General features: G+C 41.6%; 34 non-coding genes across 34 annotated transcripts; 12 read left to right on the top strand and 22 right to left on the bottom strand.

Moving 5' to 3' along the window:
- Nucleotides 1-250: 250 nt before the first annotated feature.
- Nucleotides 251-324, bottom strand: TRNAT-AGU (transfer RNA threonine (anticodon AGU)). Its single transcript has one exon. It is a non-coding gene; the product is annotated as a tRNA-Thr (tRNA).
- Nucleotides 325-552: 228 nt separating this feature from the next.
- Nucleotides 553-634, top strand: TRNAS-GCU (transfer RNA serine (anticodon GCU)). Its single transcript has one exon. It is a non-coding gene; the product is annotated as a tRNA-Ser (tRNA).
- Nucleotides 635-1,011: 377 nt separating this feature from the next.
- On the bottom strand, nucleotides 1,012-1,085 carry TRNAT-UGU (transfer RNA threonine (anticodon UGU)). The gene has a single exon. It is a non-coding gene; the product is annotated as a tRNA-Thr (tRNA).
- Nucleotides 1,086-1,686: 601 nt separating this feature from the next.
- Nucleotides 1,687-1,760, bottom strand: TRNAT-AGU (transfer RNA threonine (anticodon AGU)). The gene has a single exon. It is a non-coding gene; the product is annotated as a tRNA-Thr (tRNA).
- A 228-nt stretch (nucleotides 1,761-1,988) lies between these two features.
- TRNAS-GCU (transfer RNA serine (anticodon GCU)) lies at nucleotides 1,989-2,070 on the top strand. The gene has a single exon. It is a non-coding gene; the product is annotated as a tRNA-Ser (tRNA).
- A 377-nt stretch (nucleotides 2,071-2,447) lies between these two features.
- TRNAT-UGU (transfer RNA threonine (anticodon UGU)) lies at nucleotides 2,448-2,521 on the bottom strand. Its single transcript has one exon. It is a non-coding gene; the product is annotated as a tRNA-Thr (tRNA).
- Nucleotides 2,522-3,122: 601 nt separating this feature from the next.
- Nucleotides 3,123-3,196, bottom strand: TRNAT-AGU (transfer RNA threonine (anticodon AGU)). Its single transcript has one exon. It is a non-coding gene; the product is annotated as a tRNA-Thr (tRNA).
- A 228-nt stretch (nucleotides 3,197-3,424) lies between these two features.
- On the top strand, nucleotides 3,425-3,506 carry TRNAS-GCU (transfer RNA serine (anticodon GCU)). Its single transcript has one exon. It is a non-coding gene; the product is annotated as a tRNA-Ser (tRNA).
- Nucleotides 3,507-3,883: 377 nt separating this feature from the next.
- Nucleotides 3,884-3,957, bottom strand: TRNAT-UGU (transfer RNA threonine (anticodon UGU)). Its single transcript has one exon. It is a non-coding gene; the product is annotated as a tRNA-Thr (tRNA).
- A 601-nt stretch (nucleotides 3,958-4,558) lies between these two features.
- TRNAT-AGU (transfer RNA threonine (anticodon AGU)) lies at nucleotides 4,559-4,632 on the bottom strand. Its single transcript has one exon. It is a non-coding gene; the product is annotated as a tRNA-Thr (tRNA).
- A 228-nt stretch (nucleotides 4,633-4,860) lies between these two features.
- TRNAS-GCU (transfer RNA serine (anticodon GCU)) lies at nucleotides 4,861-4,942 on the top strand. The gene has a single exon. It is a non-coding gene; the product is annotated as a tRNA-Ser (tRNA).
- Nucleotides 4,943-5,319: 377 nt separating this feature from the next.
- On the bottom strand, nucleotides 5,320-5,393 carry TRNAT-UGU (transfer RNA threonine (anticodon UGU)). Its single transcript has one exon. It is a non-coding gene; the product is annotated as a tRNA-Thr (tRNA).
- Nucleotides 5,394-5,994: 601 nt separating this feature from the next.
- On the bottom strand, nucleotides 5,995-6,068 carry TRNAT-AGU (transfer RNA threonine (anticodon AGU)). The gene has a single exon. It is a non-coding gene; the product is annotated as a tRNA-Thr (tRNA).
- Nucleotides 6,069-6,296: 228 nt separating this feature from the next.
- Nucleotides 6,297-6,378, top strand: TRNAS-GCU (transfer RNA serine (anticodon GCU)). The gene has a single exon. It is a non-coding gene; the product is annotated as a tRNA-Ser (tRNA).
- A 1,535-nt stretch (nucleotides 6,379-7,913) lies between these two features.
- On the bottom strand, nucleotides 7,914-7,987 carry TRNAT-AGU (transfer RNA threonine (anticodon AGU)). The gene has a single exon. It is a non-coding gene; the product is annotated as a tRNA-Thr (tRNA).
- A 165-nt stretch (nucleotides 7,988-8,152) lies between these two features.
- Nucleotides 8,153-8,234, top strand: TRNAS-GCU (transfer RNA serine (anticodon GCU)). The gene has a single exon. It is a non-coding gene; the product is annotated as a tRNA-Ser (tRNA).
- Nucleotides 8,235-8,611: 377 nt separating this feature from the next.
- On the bottom strand, nucleotides 8,612-8,685 carry TRNAT-UGU (transfer RNA threonine (anticodon UGU)). Its single transcript has one exon. It is a non-coding gene; the product is annotated as a tRNA-Thr (tRNA).
- A 601-nt stretch (nucleotides 8,686-9,286) lies between these two features.
- On the bottom strand, nucleotides 9,287-9,360 carry TRNAT-AGU (transfer RNA threonine (anticodon AGU)). The gene has a single exon. It is a non-coding gene; the product is annotated as a tRNA-Thr (tRNA).
- Nucleotides 9,361-9,588: 228 nt separating this feature from the next.
- On the top strand, nucleotides 9,589-9,670 carry TRNAS-GCU (transfer RNA serine (anticodon GCU)). The gene has a single exon. It is a non-coding gene; the product is annotated as a tRNA-Ser (tRNA).
- Nucleotides 9,671-10,047: 377 nt separating this feature from the next.
- Nucleotides 10,048-10,121, bottom strand: TRNAT-UGU (transfer RNA threonine (anticodon UGU)). The gene has a single exon. It is a non-coding gene; the product is annotated as a tRNA-Thr (tRNA).
- A 504-nt stretch (nucleotides 10,122-10,625) lies between these two features.
- On the bottom strand, nucleotides 10,626-10,699 carry TRNAT-AGU (transfer RNA threonine (anticodon AGU)). Its single transcript has one exon. It is a non-coding gene; the product is annotated as a tRNA-Thr (tRNA).
- A 228-nt stretch (nucleotides 10,700-10,927) lies between these two features.
- Nucleotides 10,928-11,009, top strand: TRNAS-GCU (transfer RNA serine (anticodon GCU)). Its single transcript has one exon. It is a non-coding gene; the product is annotated as a tRNA-Ser (tRNA).
- A 1,526-nt stretch (nucleotides 11,010-12,535) lies between these two features.
- TRNAT-AGU (transfer RNA threonine (anticodon AGU)) lies at nucleotides 12,536-12,609 on the bottom strand. The gene has a single exon. It is a non-coding gene; the product is annotated as a tRNA-Thr (tRNA).
- Nucleotides 12,610-12,774: 165 nt separating this feature from the next.
- TRNAS-GCU (transfer RNA serine (anticodon GCU)) lies at nucleotides 12,775-12,856 on the top strand. The gene has a single exon. It is a non-coding gene; the product is annotated as a tRNA-Ser (tRNA).
- Nucleotides 12,857-13,233: 377 nt separating this feature from the next.
- TRNAT-UGU (transfer RNA threonine (anticodon UGU)) lies at nucleotides 13,234-13,307 on the bottom strand. Its single transcript has one exon. It is a non-coding gene; the product is annotated as a tRNA-Thr (tRNA).
- A 601-nt stretch (nucleotides 13,308-13,908) lies between these two features.
- TRNAT-AGU (transfer RNA threonine (anticodon AGU)) lies at nucleotides 13,909-13,982 on the bottom strand. Its single transcript has one exon. It is a non-coding gene; the product is annotated as a tRNA-Thr (tRNA).
- Nucleotides 13,983-14,210: 228 nt separating this feature from the next.
- Nucleotides 14,211-14,292, top strand: TRNAS-GCU (transfer RNA serine (anticodon GCU)). Its single transcript has one exon. It is a non-coding gene; the product is annotated as a tRNA-Ser (tRNA).
- A 377-nt stretch (nucleotides 14,293-14,669) lies between these two features.
- TRNAT-UGU (transfer RNA threonine (anticodon UGU)) lies at nucleotides 14,670-14,743 on the bottom strand. The gene has a single exon. It is a non-coding gene; the product is annotated as a tRNA-Thr (tRNA).
- Nucleotides 14,744-15,247: 504 nt separating this feature from the next.
- TRNAT-AGU (transfer RNA threonine (anticodon AGU)) lies at nucleotides 15,248-15,321 on the bottom strand. The gene has a single exon. It is a non-coding gene; the product is annotated as a tRNA-Thr (tRNA).
- A 228-nt stretch (nucleotides 15,322-15,549) lies between these two features.
- Nucleotides 15,550-15,631, top strand: TRNAS-GCU (transfer RNA serine (anticodon GCU)). Its single transcript has one exon. It is a non-coding gene; the product is annotated as a tRNA-Ser (tRNA).
- Nucleotides 15,632-16,008: 377 nt separating this feature from the next.
- On the bottom strand, nucleotides 16,009-16,082 carry TRNAT-UGU (transfer RNA threonine (anticodon UGU)). The gene has a single exon. It is a non-coding gene; the product is annotated as a tRNA-Thr (tRNA).
- Nucleotides 16,083-16,682: 600 nt separating this feature from the next.
- On the bottom strand, nucleotides 16,683-16,756 carry TRNAT-AGU (transfer RNA threonine (anticodon AGU)). Its single transcript has one exon. It is a non-coding gene; the product is annotated as a tRNA-Thr (tRNA).
- Nucleotides 16,757-16,984: 228 nt separating this feature from the next.
- TRNAS-GCU (transfer RNA serine (anticodon GCU)) lies at nucleotides 16,985-17,066 on the top strand. Its single transcript has one exon. It is a non-coding gene; the product is annotated as a tRNA-Ser (tRNA).
- A 377-nt stretch (nucleotides 17,067-17,443) lies between these two features.
- Nucleotides 17,444-17,517, bottom strand: TRNAT-UGU (transfer RNA threonine (anticodon UGU)). The gene has a single exon. It is a non-coding gene; the product is annotated as a tRNA-Thr (tRNA).
- Nucleotides 17,518-18,111: the final 594 nt, after the last annotated feature.

The raw sequence follows: 18,111 nt of genomic DNA, 5'->3' as shown, positions 1-18,111 counted from the left end.
AAGGGTGCGTTACGTGACCTATCAACCAGGCCTTAGAAATCCTGCCTTGTTTTCCAATTCCTCTTGCATGGTGCTTAATGCTATCCTATAAAGAAGATGAGGACATTTCTTTCTTTTGGACGTTTAGCCAGCATCCATATTTTTGACTTTGCTCGGACTGTCTTAGGGCTGTGGGATGGTCAATATTGATGTCAGATAGGATTGAACATCTGCTTTTTGGTATGAAAAGCTTAAAATTTAGGGGGAAAAAAGGCACTGCTGAGATTTGAACTCAGGATCTCCTGTTTACTAGACAGGCGCTTTAACCAACTAAGCCACAGCACCACATGAAGTCCAGCAGAAAAGCCAGAAAATGGGAATTTCTTACGCAATGATTCAAATTTCTACTAAATGTTGTGCATTGATGGAGTGGTTGCAGCTTGCATTTTTTCACCAACTTGGAGTTACTGTACCCTCAGCCAGTGCCTGATCTGTGACCTTCAATAAAAATGCAGCAAAAAACTTTTTGACCCTGTTCTCAGAATCTATCACCTGGAGGTAGGGCCTTATGTAGACGAGGTGGCCGAGTGGTTAAGGCAATGGACTGCTAATCCATTGTGCTCTGCATGCATGGGTTCAAATCCCATCCTCGTCGGTTTCTTCTACTTTTTACCACTTTGCAGCTTGCCTAGTAGATTCTTTGCAACTTGCCTTGTAGATTCTTTATTGTCAGCATATGCAGTGGATGCTCCCACCATGGCAGTTTTCTATTTTTGATTCAGAAACGTGCCTCATGTGACCTATCAACCTGGCATTAGTAATCCTGCATTGTTTTTCCATTTCTCTTGCATGGTGCTTAATACTATCCAATAAAGAAGATGAGGACATTTCCTTCTTTTGGGCATTCAGCCAGCATACATATTTTTGACTTTGCTCGGACATTCTTAGGACTGTGGGATAGACAAGTTTGAAGTCACATATGATTGAACGTCTACTTCTTGGTATGAAAAGCTCAAAATTGCAAAGAAAGAAAGGCACTGCTGAGATTCGAACTCAGGATCTCCTGTTTACAAGACAGGCGCTTTAACCAACTAAGCCACAGCGCCATGACAACCCTTTCCTTAAAGTCAGAAAATGGGAATTGCTATGCAATGAGTAAAATGTATACAAAATGCTGTATATTGACGGAGCAGTTGCAGCTTGCATTTTTTGAGTTACGGTCCATTCAGCCAGTGCTTAATATGTTACCTTCAATGAAAATGCAGCCAAAGACTTGTTGATCATGTTGTCAGAATGTCTCACCTGGAGTGGTTGCCTTTTAAAGACGAGGTGGCCGAGGGGTTAAGTCGATGGACGGCTAATCCATTGTGCTCTGCATGCCTTTTCCAACTTGGTATCTTGCTTTGAAGATTTTTTATTGTCTTTGCAGGCATGGGAGTTTTCTATTTCCAATCCAGAAGGGTGCGTTACGTGACCTATCAACCAGGCCTTAGAAATCCTGCCTTGTTTTCCAATTCCTCTTGCATGGTGCTTAATGCTATCCTATAAAGAAGATGAGGACATTTCTTTCTTTTGGACGTTTAGCCAGCATCCATATTTTTGACTTTGCTCGGACTGTCTTAGGGCTGTGGGATGGTCAATATTGATGTCAGATAGGATTGAACATCTGCTTTTTGGTATGAAAAGCTTAAAATTTAGGGGGAAAAAAGGCACTGCTGAGAATTGAACTCAGGATCTCCTGTTTACTAGACAGGCGCTTTAACCAACTAAGCCACAGCACCACATGAAGTTCAGCAGAAAAGCCAGAAAATGGGAATTTCTTACGCAATGATTCAAATTTCTACTAAATGTTGTGCATTGATGGAGTGGTTGCAGCTTGCATTTTTTCACCAACTTGGAGTTACGGTCCCCTCAGCCAGTGCCTGATCTGTGACCTTCAATAAAAATGCAGCAAAAAACTTTTTGACCCTGTTCTCAGAATCTATCACCTGGAGGTAGGGACTTATGTAGACGAGGTGGCCGAGTGGTTAAGGCGATGGACTGCTAATCCATTGTGCTCTGCATGCATGGGTTCAAATCCCATCCTTGTCGGTTTCTTCTACTTTTTACCACTTTGCAGCTTGCCTAGTAGATTCTTTGCAACTTGCCTTGTAGATTCTTTATTGTCAGCATATGCAGTGGATGCTCCCAACATGGCAGTTTTCTATTTTTGATTCAGAAACGTGCCTCATGTGACCTATCAACCTGGCATTAGTAATCCTGCATTGTTTTTCCATTTCTCTTGCATGGTGCTTAATACTATCCAATAAAGAAGATGAGGACATTTCCTTCTTTTGGGCATTCAGCCAGCATACATATTTTTGACTTTGCTCGGACATTCTTAGGACTGTGGGATAGACAAGTTTGAAGTCACATATGATTGAACGTCTACTTCTTGGTATGAAAAGCTCAAAATTGCAAAGAAAGAAAGGCACTGCTGAGATTCGAACTCAGGATCTCCTGTTTACAAGACAGGCGCTTTAACCAACTAAGCCACAGCGCCATGACAACCCTTTCCTTAAAGTCAGAAAATGGGAATTGCTATGCAATGATTAAAATGTCTACAAAATGCTGTATATTGACGGAGCAGTTGCAGCTTGCATTTTTTGAGTTACGGTCCATTCAGCCAGTGCTTAATATGTGACCTTCAATGAAAATGCAGCCAAAGACTTGTTGATCATGTTGTCAGAATGTCTCACCTGGAGTGGTTGCCTTTTAAAGACGAGGTGGCCGAGGGGTTAAGTCGATGGACGGCTAATCCATTGTGCTCTGCATGCCTTTTCCAACTTGGTATCTTGCTTTGTAGATTTTTTATTGTCTTTGCAGGCATGGGAGTTTTCTATTTCCAATCCAGAAGGGTGCGTTACGTGACCTATCAACCAGGCCTTAGAAATCCTGCCTTGTTTTCCAATTCCTCTTGCATGGTGCTTAATGCTATCCTATAAAGAAGATGAGGACATTTCTTTCTTTTGGACGTTTAGCCAGCATCCATATTTTTGACTTTGCTCGGACTGTCTTAGGGCTGTGGGATGGTCAATATTGATGTCAGATAGGATTGAACATCTGCTTTTTGGTATGAAAAGCTTAAAATTTAGGGGGAAAAAAGGCACTGCTGAGATTTGAACTCAGGATCTCCTGTTTACTAGACAGGCGCTTTAACCAACTAAGCCACAGCACCACATGAAGTCCAGCAGAAAAGCCAGAAAATGGGAATTTCTTACGCAATGATTCAAATTTCTACTAAATGTTGTGCATTGATGGAGTGGTTGCAGCTTGCATTTTTTCACCAACTTGGAGTTACTGTACCCTCAGCCAGTGCCTGATCTGTGACCTTCAATAAAAATGCAGCAAAAAACTTTTTGACCCTGTTCTCAGAATCTATCACCTGGAGGTAGGGCCTTATGTAGACGAGGTGGCCGAGTGGTTAAGGCAATGGACTGCTAATCCATTGTGCTCTGCATGCATGGGTTCAAATCCCATCCTCGTCGGTTTCTTCTACTTTTTACCACTTTGCAGCTTGCCTAGTAGATTCTTTGCAACTTGCCTTGTAGATTCTTTATTGTCAGCATATGCAGTGGATGCTCCCACCATGGCAGTTTTCTATTTTTGATTCAGAAACGTGCCTCATGTGACCTATCAACCTGGCATTAGTAATCCTGCATTGTTTTTCCATTTCTCTTGCATGGTGCTTAATACTATCCAATAAAGAAGATGAGGACATTTCCTTCTTTTGGGCATTCAGCCAGCATACATATTTTTGACTTTGCTCGGACATTCTTAGGACTGTGGGATAGACAAGTTTGAAGTCACATATGATTGAACGTCTACTTCTTGGTATGAAAAGCTCAAAATTGCAAAGAAAGAAAGGCACTGCTGAGATTCGAACTCAGGATCTCCTGTTTACAAGACAGGCGCTTTAACCAACTAAGCCACAGCGCCATGACAACCCTTTCCTTAAAGTCAGAAAATGGGAATTGCTATGCAATGAGTAAAATGTATACAAAATGCTGTATATTGACGGAGCAGTTGCAGCTTGCATTTTTTGAGTTACGGTCCATTCAGCCAGTGCTTAATATGTTACCTTCAATGAAAATGCAGCCAAAGACTTGTTGATCATGTTGTCAGAATGTCTCACCTGGAGTGGTTGCCTTTTAAAGACGAGGTGGCCGAGGGGTTAAGTCGATGGACGGCTAATCCATTGTGCTCTGCATGCCTTTTCCAACTTGGTATCTTGCTTTGAAGATTTTTTATTGTCTTTGCAGGCATGGGAGTTTTCTATTTCCAATCCAGAAGGGTGCGTTACGTGACCTATCAACCAGGCCTTAGAAATCCTGCCTTGTTTTCCAATTCCTCTTGCATGGTGCTTAATGCTATCCTATAAAGAAGATGAGGACATTTCTTTCTTTTGGACGTTTAGCCAGCATCCATATTTTTGACTTTGCTCGGACTGTCTTAGGGCTGTGGGATGGTCAATATTGATGTCAGATAGGATTGAACATCTGCTTTTTGGTATGAAAAGCTTAAAATTTAGGGGGAAAAAAGGCACTGCTGAGAATTGAACTCAGGATCTCCTGTTTACTAGACAGGCGCTTTAACCAACTAAGCCACAGCACCACATGAAGTTCAGCAGAAAAGCCAGAAAATGGGAATTTCTTACGCAATGATTCAAATTTCTACTAAATGTTGTGCATTGATGGAGTGGTTGCAGCTTGCATTTTTTCACCAACTTGGAGTTACGGTCCCCTCAGCCAGTGCCTGATCTGTGACCTTCAATAAAAATGCAGCAAAAAACTTTTTGACCCTGTTCTCAGAATCTATCACCTGGAGGTAGGGACTTATGTAGACGAGGTGGCCGAGTGGTTAAGGCGATGGACTGCTAATCCATTGTGCTCTGCATGCATGGGTTCAAATCCCATCCTCGTCGGTTTCTTCTACTTTTTACCACTTTGCAGCTTGCCTAGTAGATTCTTTGCAACTTGCCTTGTAGATTCTTTATTGTCAGCATATGCAGTGGATGCTCCCACCATGGCAGTTTTCTATTTTTGATTCAGAAACGTGCCTCATGTGACCTATCAACCTGGCATTAGTAATCCTGCATTGTTTTTCCATTTCTCTTGCATGGTGCTTAATACTATCCAATAAAGAAGATGAGGACATTTCCTTCTTTTGGGCATTCAGCCAGCATACATATTTTTGACTTTGCTCGGACATTCTTAGGACTGTGGGATAGACAAGTTTGAAGTCACATATGATTGAACGTCTACTTCTTGGTATGAAAAGCTCAAAATTGCAAAGAAAGAAAGGCACTGCTGAGATTCGAACTCAGGATCTCCTGTTTACAAGACAGGCGCTTTAACCAACTAAGCCACAGCGCCATGACAACCCTTTCCTTAAAGTCAGAAAATGGGAATTGCTATGCAATGAGTAAAATGTATACAAAATGCTGTATATTGACGGAGCAGTTGCAGCTTGCATTTTTTGAGTTACGGTCCATTCAGCCAGTGCTTAATATGTTACCTTCAATGAAAATGCAGCCAAAGACTTGTTGATCATGTTGTCAGAATGTCTCACCTGGAGTGGTTGCCTTTTAAAGACGAGGTGGCCGAGGGGTTAAGTCGATGGACGGCTAATCCATTGTGCTCTGCATGCCTTTTCCAACTTGGTATCTTGCTTTGAAGATTTTTTATTGTCTTTGCAGGCATGGGAGTTTTCTATTTCCAATCCAGAAGGGTGCGTTACGTGACCTATCAACCAGGCCTTAGAAATCCTGCCTTGTTTTCCAATTCCTCTTGCATGGTGCTTAATGCTATCCTATAAAGAAGATGAGGACATTTCTTTCTTTTGGACGTTTAGCCAGCATCCATATTTTTGACTTTGCTCGGACTGTCTTAGGGCTGTGGGATGGTCAATATTGATGTCAGATAGGATTGAACATCTGCTTTTTGGTATGAAAAGCTTAAAATTTAGGGGGAAAAAAGGCACTGCTGAGAATTGAACTCAGGATCTCCTGTTTACTAGACAGGCGCTTTAACCAACTAAGCCACAGCACCACATGAAGTCCAGCAGAAAAGCCAGAAAATGGGAATTTCTTACGCAATGATTCAAATTTCTACTAAATGTTGTGCATTGATGGAGTGGTTGCAGCTTGCATTTTTTCACCAACTTGGAGTTACGGTCCCCTCAGCCAGTGCCTGATCTGTGACCCTCAATAAAAATGCAGCAAAAAACTTTTTGACCCTGTTCTCAGAATCTATCACCTGGAGGTAGGGACTTATGTAGACGAGGTGGCCGAGTGGTTAAGGCGATGGACTGCTAATCCATTGTGCTCTGCATGCGTGTGTTCAAATCCCATCCTCGTCGGTTTCTTCTACTTTTTACCACTTTGCAGCTTGCCTAGTAGATTCTTTGCAACTTGCCTTGTAGATTCTTTATTGTCAGCATATGCAGTGGATGCTCCCACCATGGCAGTTTTCTATTTTTGATTCAGAAACGTGCCTCATGTGACCTATCAACCTGGCATTAGTAATCCTGCATTGTTTTTCCATTTCTCTTGCATGGTGCTTAATACTATCCAATAAAGAAGATGAGGACATTTCCTTCTTTTGGGCATTCAGCCAGCATACATATTTTTGACTTTGCTCGGACATTCTTAGGACTGTGGGATAGACAAGTTTGAAGTCACATATGATTGAACGTCTACTTCTTGGTATGAAAAGCTCAAAATTGCAAAGAAAGAAAGGCACTGCTGAGATTCGAACTCAGGATCTCCTGTTTACAAGACCAACTAAGCCGCAGCGCCATGACAACCAATGCCAAAAAGCCAAAAAGTCAGAAAGTCAGAAAATGGGAATTGCTATGCAATGATTAAAATGTCTACAAAATGCTGTATATTGACGGAGCAGTTGCAGCTTGCATTTTTTAAGTTACGGTCCATTCAGCCAGTGCTTAATATGTGACCTTCAATGAAAATGCAGCCAAAGACTTGTTGATCATTAGTGTTGAGCGGCATAGGCCATATTCGAATTCGCGAATATTCGCGAATATATGGCCGAATATTCGTCATATATTCGCGAATATTCGCATATTCGTTATTTTCTCGTTTTATTTTCGCATACGCGAAGATTCGCGTATGCGAAAATTACCATATGTGAAAATTCGCATATACAAAATTAGCGCGCGCTAAAATTCGCGTATGCGAAAATTAGCATATGCTAATTTTCGCATATTCGAATTTTCGCACGCCAGTCTCACACAGTAGTATTACAGCCTTCTTTACACCACACAAGCTGGAAGCAGAGAGGGGTGATCACTGTGATGTGTACTGTGAAGAAAAAAGAAAAAAAAAAAAAAAAAAAATATTCGTAATTACGAATATATAGCGCTATATTCGCGAAATTCGCGAATTCGCGAATATGCGATATTCGCGAATAATATTCGAATTGCGAATATTCGCGAGCAACACTATTGATCATGTTGTCAGAATGTCTCACCTGGAGTGGTTGCCTTTTAAAGACGAGGTGGCCGAGGGGTTAAGTCGATGGACGGCTAATCCATTGTGCTCTGCATGCCTTTTCCAACTTGGTATCTTGCTTTGTAGATTTTTTATTGTCTTTGCAGGCATGGGAGTTTTCTATTTCCAATCCAGAAGGGTGCGTTACGTGACCTATCAACCAGGCCTTAGAAATCCTGCCTTGTTTTCCAATTCCTCTTGCATGGTGCTTAATGCTATCCTATAAAGAAGATGAGGACATTTCTTTCTTTTGGGCGTTTAGCCAGCATCCATATTTTTGACTTTGCTCGGACTGTCTTAGGGCTGTGGGATGGACAATATTGATGTCAGATAGGATTGAACATCTGCTTTTTGGTATGAAAAGCTTAAAATTTAGGGGAAAAAAAGGCACTGCTGAGATTTGAACTCAGGATCTCCTGTTTACTAGACAGGCGCTTTAACCACCTAAGCCACAGCGCCAAGTGAAGTCCAGCAGAAAAGCCATAAAATGGGAATTTCTTACGCAATGATTCAAATTTCTACTAAATGTTGTGCATTGATGGAGTGGTTGCAGCTTGCATTTTTTCAAAAAAACTTTTTGACCCTGTTCTCAGAATCTATCACCTGGAGGTAGGGACTTATGTAGACGAGGTGGCCGAGTGGTTAAGGCGATGGACTGCTAATCCATTGTGCTCTGCATGCATGGGTTCAAATCCCATCCTCGTCGGTTCCTTCTACCTTTTACCACTTTGCAGCTTGCCTAGTAGATTCTTTGCAACTTGCCTTGTAGATTCTTTATTGTCAGCATATGCAGTGGATGCTCCCACCATGGCAGTTTTCTATTTTTGATTCAGAAACGTGCCTCATGTGACCTATCAACCTGGCATTAGTAATCCTGCATTGTTTTTCCATTTCTCTTGCATGGTGCTTAATACTATCCAATAAAGAAGATGAGGACATTTCCCTCTTTTGGGCATTCAGCCAGCATACATATTTTTGACTTTGCTCGGACATTCTTAGGACTGTGGGATAGACAAGTTTGAAGTCACATATGATTGAACGTCTACTTCTTGGTATGAAAAGCTCAAAATTGCAAAGAAAGAAAGGCACTGCTGAGATTCGAACTCAGGATCTCCTGTTTACAAGACAGGCGCTTTAACCAACTAAGCCACAGCGCCATGACAACCCTTTCCTTAAAGTCAGAAAATGGGAATTGCTATGCAATGATTAAAATGTATACAAAATGCTGTATATTGACGGAGCAGTTGCAGCTTGCATTTTTTGAGTTAAGGTCCATTCAGCCAGTGCTTAATATGTTACCTTCAATGAAAATGCAGCCAAAGACTTGTTGATCATGTTGTCAGAATGTCTCACCTGGAGTGGTTGCCTTTTAAAGACGAGGTGGCCGAGGGGTTAAGTCGATGGACGTCTAATCCATTGTGCTCTGCATGCCTTTTCCAACTTGGTATCTTGCTTTGAAGATTTTTTATTGTCTTTGCAGGCATGGGAGTTTTCTATTTCCAATCAAGAAGGGTGCGTTACGTGACCTATCAACCAGGCCTTAGAAATCCTGCCTTGTTTTCCAATTCCTCTTGCATGGTGCTTAATGCTATCCTATAAAGAAGATGAGGACATTTCTTTCTTTTGGACGTTTAGCCAGCATCCATATTTTTGACTTTGCTCGGACTGTCTTAGGGCTGCGGGATGGTCAATATTGATGTCAGATAGGATTGAACATCTGCTTTTTGGTATGAAAAGCTTAAAATTTAGGGGGAAAAAAGGCACTGCTGAGATTTGAACTCAGGATCTCCTGTTTACTAGACAGACGCTTTAACCAACTAAGCCACAGCACCACATGAAGTCCAGCAGAAAAGCCAGAAAATGGGAATTTCTTACTCAATGATTCAAATTTCTACTAAATGTTGTGCATTGATGGAGTGGTTGCAGCTTGCATTTTTTCACCAACTTTGAGTTACGGTCCCCTCAGCCAGTGCCTGATCTGTGACCTTCAATAAAAATGCAGCAAAAAACTTTTTGACCCTGTTCTCAGAATCTATCACCTGGAGGTAGGGCCTTATGTAGACGAGGTGGCCGAGTGGTTAAGGCAATGGACTGCTAATCCATTGTGCTCTGCATGCATGGGTTCAAATCCCATCCTCGTCGGTTTCTTCTACTTTTTACCACTTTGCAGCTTGCCTAGTAGATTCTTTGCAACTTGCCTTGTAGATTCTTTATTGTCAGCATATGCAGTGGATGCTCCCACCATGGCAGTTTTCTATTTTTGGTTCAGAAACGTGCCTCATGTGACCTATCAACCTGGCATTAGTAATCCTGCATTGTTTTTCCATTTCTCTTGCATGGTGCTTAATACTATCCAATAAAGAAGATGAGGACATTTCCTTCTTTTGGGCATTCAGCCAGCATACATATTTTTGACTTTGCTCGGACATTCTTAGGACTGTGGGATAGACAAGTTTGAAGTCACATATGATTGAACGTCTACTTCTTGGTATGAAAAGCTCAAAATTGCAAAGAAAGAAAGGCACTGCTGAGATTCGAACTCAGGATCTCCTGTTTACAAGACAGGCGCTTTAACCAACTAAGCCACAGCGCCATGTCAACCCTTGCCTTAAAGTCAGAAAATGGGAATTGCTATGCAATGATTAAAATGTATACAAAATGCTGTATATTGACGGAGCAGTTGCAGCTTGCATTTTTTGAGTTACGGTCCATTCAGCCAGTGCTTAATATGTGACCTTCAATGAAAATGCAGCCAATTGTGCTCTGCATGCCTTTTCCAACTTGGTATCTTGCTTTGTAGATTTTTTATTGTCTTTGCAGGCATGGGAGTTTTCTATTTCCAATCCAGAAGGGTGCGTTACGTGACCTATCAACCAGGCCTTAGAAATCCTGCCTTGTTTTCCAATTCCTCTTGCATGGTGCTTAATGCTATCCTATAAAGAAGATGAGGACATTTCTTTCTTTTGGGCGTTTAGCCAGCATCCATATTTTTGACTTTGCTCGGACTGTCTTAGGGCTGTGGGATGGACAATATTGATGTCAGATAGGATTGAACATCTGCTTTTTGGTATGAAAAGCTTAAAATTTAGGGGAAAAAAGGCACTGCTGAGATTTGAACTCAGGATCTCCTGTTTACTAGACAGGCGCTTTAACCACCTAAGCCACAGCGCCAAGTGAAGTCCAGCAGAAAAGCCAGAAAATGGGAATTTCTTACGCAATGATTCAAATTTCTACTAAATGTTGTGCATTGATGGAGTGGTTGCAGCTTGCATTTTTTCACCAACTTGGAGTTACGGTCCCCTCAGCTAGTGCCTGATCTGTGACCTTCAATAAAAATGCAGCAAAAAACTTTTTGACCCTGTTCTCAGAATCTATCACCTGGAGGTAGGGACTTATGTAGACGAGGTGGCCGAGTGGTTAAGGCGATGGACTGCTAATCCATTGTGCTCTGCATGCATGGGTTCAAATCCCATCCTTGTCGGTTCCTTCTACCTTTTACCACTTTGCAGCTTGCCTAGTAGATTCTTTGCAACTTGCCTTGTAGATTCTTTATTGTCAGCATATGCAGTGGATGCTCCCACCATGGCAGTTTTCTATTTTTGATTCAGAAACGTGCCTCATGTGACCTATCAACCTGGCATTAGTAATCCTGCATTGTTTTTCCATTTCTCTTGCATGGTGCTTAATACTATCCAATAAAGAAGATGAGGACATTTCCTTCTTTTGGGCATTCAGCCAGCATACATATTTTTGACTTTGCTCGGACATTCTTAGGACTGTGGGATAGACAAGTTTGAAGTCACATATGATTGAACGTCTACTTCTTGGTATGAAAAGCTCAAAATTGCAAAGAAAGAAAGGCACTGCTGAGATTCGAACTCAGGATCTCCTGTTTACAAGACCAACTAAGCCGCAGCGCCATGACAACCAATGCCAAAAAGCCAAAAAGTCAGAAAGTCAGAAAATGGGAATTGCTATGCAATGATTAAAATGTCTACAAAATGCTGTATATTGACGGAGCAGTTGCAGCTTGCATTTTTTAAGTTACGGTCCATTCAGCCAGTGCTTAATATGTGACCTTCAATGAAAATGCAGCCAAAGACTTGTTGATCATTAGTGTTGAGCGGCATAGGCCATATTCGAATTCGCGAATATTCGCGAATATATGGCCGAATATTCGTCATATATTCGCGAATATTCGCATATTCGTTATATTCTCGTTTTATTTTCGCATACGCGAAGATTCGCGTATGCGAAAATTACCATATGTGAAAATTCGCATATACAAAATTAGCGCGCGCTAAAATTCGCGTATGCGAAAATTAGCATATGCTAATTTTCGCATATTCGAATTTTCGCACGCCAGTCTCACACAGTAGTATTACAGCCTTCTTTACACCACACAAGCTGGAAGCAGAGAGGGGTGATCACTGTGATGTGTACTGTGAAGAAAAAAAAAAAAAAAAAAAAAAAAAATATTCCTAATTACGAATATATAGCGCTATATTCGCGGAATTCGCGAATATGCGATATTCGCGAATAATATTCGAATTGCGAATATTCGCAAGCAACACTATTGATCATGTTGTCAGAATGTCTCACCTGGAGTGGTTGCCTTTTAAAGACGAGGTGGCCGAGGGGTTAAGTCGATGGACGGCTAATCCATTGTGCTCTGCATGCCTTTTCCAACTTGGTATCTTGCTTTGTAGATTTTTTATTGTCTTTGCAGGCATGGGAGTTTTCTATTTCCAATCCAGAAGGGTGCGTTACGTGACCTATCAACCAGGCCTTAGAAATCCTGCCTTGTTTTCCAATTCCTCTTGCATGGTGCTTAATGCTATCCTATAAAGAAGATGAGGACATTTCTTTCTTTTGGGCGTTTAGCCAGCATCCATATTTTTGACTTTGCTCGGACTGTCTTAGGGCTGTGGGATGGACAATATTGATGTCAGATAGGATTGAACATCTGCTTTTTGGTATGAAAAGCTTAAAATTTAGGGGAAAAAAAGGCACTGCTGAGATTTGAACTCAGGATCTCCTGTTTACTAGACAGGCGCTTTAACCACCTAAGCCACAGCGCCAAGTGAAGTCCAGCAGAAAAGCCATAAAATGGGAATTTCTTACGCAATGATTCAAATTTCTACTAAATGTTGTGCATTGATGGAGTGGTTGCAGCTTGCATTTTTTCAAAAAAACTTTTTGACCCTGTTCTCAGAATCTATCACCTGGAGGTAGGGACTTATGTAGACGAGGTGGCCGAGTGGTTAAGGCGATGGACTGCTAATCCATTGTGCTCTGCATGCATGGGTTCAAATCCCATCCTCGTCGGATCCTTCTACCTTTTACCACTTTGCAGCTTGCCTAGTAGATTCTTTGCAACTTGCCTTGTAGATTCTTTATTGTCAGCATATGCAGTGGATGCTCCCACCATGGCAGTTTTCTATTTTTGATTCAGAAACGTGCCTCATGTGACCTATCAACCTGGCATTAGTAATCCTGCATTGTTTTTCCATTTCTCTTGCATGGTGCTTAATACTATCCAATAAAGAAGATGAGGACATTTCCTTCTTTTGGGCATTCAGCCAGCATACATATTTTTGACTTTGCTCGGACATTCTTAGGACTGTGGGATAGACAAGTTTGAAGTCACATATGATTGAACGTCTACTTCTTGGTATGAAAAGCTCAAAATTGCAAAGAAAGAAAGGCACTGCTGAGATTCGAACTCAGGATCTCCTGTTTACAAGACAGGCGCTTTAACCAACTAAGCCACAGCGCCATGACAACCCTTTCCTTAAAGTCAGAAAATGGGAATTGCTATGCAATGATTAAAATGTCTACAAAATGCTGTATATTGACGGAGCAGTTGCAGCTTGCATTTTTTGAGTTACGGTCCATTCAGCCAGTGCTTAATATGTTACCTTCAATGAAAATGCAGCCAAAGACTTGTTGATCATGTTGTCAGAATGTCTCACCTGGAGTGGTTGCCTTTTAAAGACGAGGTGGCCGAGGGGTTAAGTCGATGGACGGCTAATCCATTGTGCTCTGCATGCCTTTTCCAACTTGGTATCTTGCTTTGAAGATTTTTTATTGTCTTTGCAGGCATGGGAGTTTTCTATTTCCAATCAAGAAGGGTGCGTTACGTGACCTATCAACCAGGCCTTAGAAATCCTGCCTTGTTTTCCAATTCCTCTTGCATGGTGCTTAATGCTATCCTATAAAGAAGATGAGGACATTTCTTTCTTTTGGACGTTTAGCCAGCATCCATATTTTTGACTTTGCTCGGACTGTCTTAGGGCTGTGGGATGGTCAATATTGATGTCAGATAGGATTGAACATCTGCTTTTTGGTATGAAAAGCTTAAAATTTAGGGGGAAAAAAGGCACTGCTGAGATTTGAACTCAGGATCTCCTGTTTACTAGACAGACGCTTTAACCAACTAAGCCACAGCACCACATGAAGTCCAGCAGAAAAGCCAGAAAATGGGAATTTCTTACTCAATGATTCAAATTTCTACTAAATGTTGTGCATTGATGGAGTGGTTGCAGCTTGCATTTTTTCACCAACTTTGAGTTACGGTCCCCTCAGCCAGTGCCTGATCTGTGACCTTCAATAAAAATGCAGCAAAAAACTTTTTGACCCTGTTCTCAGAATCTATCACCTGGAGGTAGGGCCTTATGTAGACGAGGTGGCCGAGTGGTTAAGGCAATGGACTGCTAATCCATTGTGCTCTGCATGCATGGGTTCAAATCCCATCCTCGTCGGTTTCTTCTACTTTTTACCACTTTGCAGCTTGCCTAGTAGATTCTTTGCAACTTGCCTTGTAGATTCTTTATTGTCAGCATATGCAGTGGATGCTCCCACCATGGCAGTTTTCTATTTTTGGTTCAGAAACGTGCCTCATGTGACCTATCAACCTGGCATTAGTAATCCTGCATTGTTTTTCCATTTCTCTTGCATGGTGCTTAATACTATCCAATAAAGAAGATGAGGACATTTCCTTCTTTTGGGCATTCAGCCAGCATACATATTTTTGACTTTGCTCGGACATTCTTAGGACTGTGGGATAGACAAGTTTGAAGTCACATATGATTGAACGTCTACTTCTTGGTATGAAAAGCTCAAAATTGCAAAGAAAGAAAGGCACTGCTGAGATTCGAACTCAGGATCTCCTGTTTACAAGACAGGCGCTTTAACCAACTAAGCCACAGCGCCATGTCAACCCTTGCCTTAAAGTCAGAAAATGGGAATTGCTATGCAATGATTAAAATGTATACAAAATGCTGTATATTAACGGAGCAGTTGCAGCTTGCATTTTTTGAGTTACGGTCCATTCAGCCAGTGCTTAATATGTGACCTTCAATGAAAATGCAGCCAATTGTGCTCTGCATGCCTTTTCCAACTTGGTATCTTGCTTTGTAGATTTTTTATTGTCTTTGCAGGCATGGGAGTTTTCTATTTCCAATCCAGAAGGGTGCGTTACGTGACCTATCAACCAGGCCTTAGAAATCCTGCCTTGTTTTCCAATTCCTCTTGCATGGTGCTTAATGCTATCCTATAAAGAAGATGAGGACATTTCTTTCTTTTGGGCGTTTAGCCAGCATCCATATTTTTGACTTTGCTCGGACTGTCTTAGGGCTGTGGGATGGACAATATTGATGTCAGATAGGATTGAACATCTGCTTTTTGGTATGAAAAGCTTAAAATTTAGGGGAAAAAAGGCACTGCTGAGATTTGAACTCAGGATCTCCTGTTTACTAGACAGGCGCTTTAACCACCTAAGCCACAGCGCCAAGTGAAGTCCAGCAGAAAAGCCAGAAAATGGGAATTTCTTACGCAATGATTCAAATTTCTACTAAATGTTGTGCATTGATGGAGTGGTTGCAGCTTGCATTTTTTCACCAACTTGGAGTTACGGTCCCCTCAGCTAGTGCCTGATCTGTGACCTTCAATAAAAATGCAGCAAAAAACTTTTTGACCCTGTTCTCAGAATCTATCACCTGGAGGTAGGGACTTATGTAGACGAGGTGGCCGAGTGGTTAAGGCGATGGACTGCTAATCCATTGTGCTCTGCATGCATGGGTTCAAATCCCATCCTCGTCGGTTCCTTCTACCTTTTACCACTTTGCAGCTTGCCTAGTAGATTCTTTCCAACTTTCCTTGTAGATTCTTTATTGTCAGCATATGCAGTGGATGCTCCCACCATGGCAGTTTTCTATTTTTGATTCAGAAACGTGCCTCATGTGACCTATCAACCTGGCATTAGTAATCCTGCATTGTTTTTCCATTTCTCTTGCATGGTGCTTAATACTATCCAATAAAGAAGATGAGGACATTTCCTTCTTTTGGGCATTCAGCCAGCATACATATTTTTGACTTTGCTCGGACATTCTTAGGACTGTGGGATAGACAAGTTTGAAGTCACATATGATTGAACGTCTACTTCTTGGTATGAAAAGCTCAAAATTGCAAAGAAAGAAAGGCACTGCTGAGATTCGAACTCAGGATCTCCTGTTTACAAGACAGGCGCTTTAACCAACTAAGCCACAGCACCATGACAACCCTTTCCTTAAAGTCAGAAAATGGGAATTGCTATGCAATGATTAAAATGTATACAAAATGCTGTATATAGACGGAGCAGTTGCAGCTTGCATTTTTTGAGTTACGGTCCATTCAGCCAGTGCTTAATATGTTACCTTCAATGAAAATGCAGCCAAAGACTTGTTGATCATGTTGTCAGAATGTCTCACCTGGAGTGGTTGCCTTTTAAAGACGAGGTGGCCGAGGGGTTAAGTCGATGGACGGCTAATCCATTGTGCTCTGCATGCCTTTTCCAACTTGGTATCTTGCTTTGTAGATTTTTTATTGTCTTTGCAGGCATGGGAGTTTTCTATTTCCAATCCAGAAGGGTGCGTTACGTGACCTATCAACCAGGCCTTAGAAATCCTGCCTTGTTTTCCAATTCCTCTTGCATGGTGCTTAATGCTATCCTATAAAGAAGATGAGGACATTTCTTTCTTTTGGGCGTTTAGCCAGCATCCATATTTTTGACTTTGCTCGGACTGTCTTAGGGCTGTGGGATGGACAATATTGATGTCAGATAGGATTGAACATCTGCTTTTTGGTATGAAAAGCTTAAAATTTAGGGGAAAAAAGGCACTGCTGAGATTTGAACTCAGGATCTCCTGTTTACTAGACAGGCGCTTTAACCACCTAAGCCACAGCGCCAAGTGAAGTCCAGCAGAAAAGCCAGAAAATGGGAATTTCTTACGCAATGATTCAAATTTCTACTAAATGTTGTGCATTGATGGAGTGGTTGCAGCTTGCATTTTTTCACCAACTTGGAGTTACGGTCCCCTCAGCTAGTGCCTGATCTGTGACCTTCAATAAAAATGCAGCAAAAAACTTTTTGACCCTGTTCTCAGAATCTATCACCTGGAGGTAGGGACTTATGTAGACGAGGTGGCCGAGTGGTTAAGGCGATGGACTGCTAATCCATTGTGCTCTGCATGCATGGGTTCAAATCCCATCCTCGTCGGTTCCTTCTACCTTTTACCACTTTGCAGCTTGCCTAGTAGATTCTTTGCAACTTGCCTTGTAGATTCTTTATTGTCAGCATATGCAGTGGATGCTCCCACCATGGCAGTTTTCTATTTTTGATTCAGAAACGTGCCTCATGTGACCTATCAACCTGGCATTAGTAATCCTGCATTGTTTTTCCATTTCTCTTGCATGGTGCTTAATACTATCCAATAAAGAAGATGAGGACATTTCCTTCTTTTGGGCATTCAGCCAGCATACATATTTTTGACTTTGCTCGGACATTCTTAGGACTGTGGGATAGACAAGTTTGAAGTCACATATGATTGAACGTCTACTTCTTGGTATGAAAAGCTCAAAATTGCAAAGAAAGAAAGGCACTGCTGAGATTCGAACTCAGGATCTCCTGTTTACAAGACAGGCGCTTTAACCAACTAAGCCACAGCGCCATGACAACCCTTTCCTTAAAGTCAGAAAATGGGAATTGCTATGCAATGATTAAAATGTCTACAAAATGCTGTATATTGACGGAGCAGTTGCAGCTTGCATTTTTTGAGTTACGGTCCATTCAGCCAGTGCTTAATATGTGACCTTCAATGAAAATGCAGCCAAAGACTTGTTGATCATGTTGTCAGAATGTCTCACCTGGAGTGGTTGCCTTTTAAAGACGAGGTGGCCGAGGGGTTAAGTCGATGGACGGCTAATCCATTGTGCTCTGCATGCCTTTTCCAACTTGGTATCTTGCTTTGTAGATTTTTTATTGTCTTTGCAGGCATGGGAGTTTTCTATTTCCAATCCAGAAGGGTGCGTTACGTGACCTATCAACCAGGCCTTAGAAATCCTGCCTTGTTTTCCAATTCCTCTTGCATGGTGCTTAATGCTATCCTATAAAGAAGATGAGGACATTTCTTTCTTTTGGGCGTTTAGCCAGCATCCATATTTTTGACTTTGCTCGGACTGTCTTAGGGCTGTGGGATGGACAATATTGATGTCAGATAGGATTGAACATCTGCTTTTTGGTATGAAAAGCTTAAAATTTAGGG

Source organism: Hyla sarda, chromosome 6 (assembly GCF_029499605.1).
Source record: "Hyla sarda isolate aHylSar1 chromosome 6, aHylSar1.hap1, whole genome shotgun sequence".
In the NCBI taxonomy this organism is placed as follows: domain Eukaryota; kingdom Metazoa; phylum Chordata; class Amphibia; order Anura; family Hylidae; genus Hyla; species Hyla sarda.
This window is presented reverse-complemented; position numbering and strand designations above follow the sequence as displayed.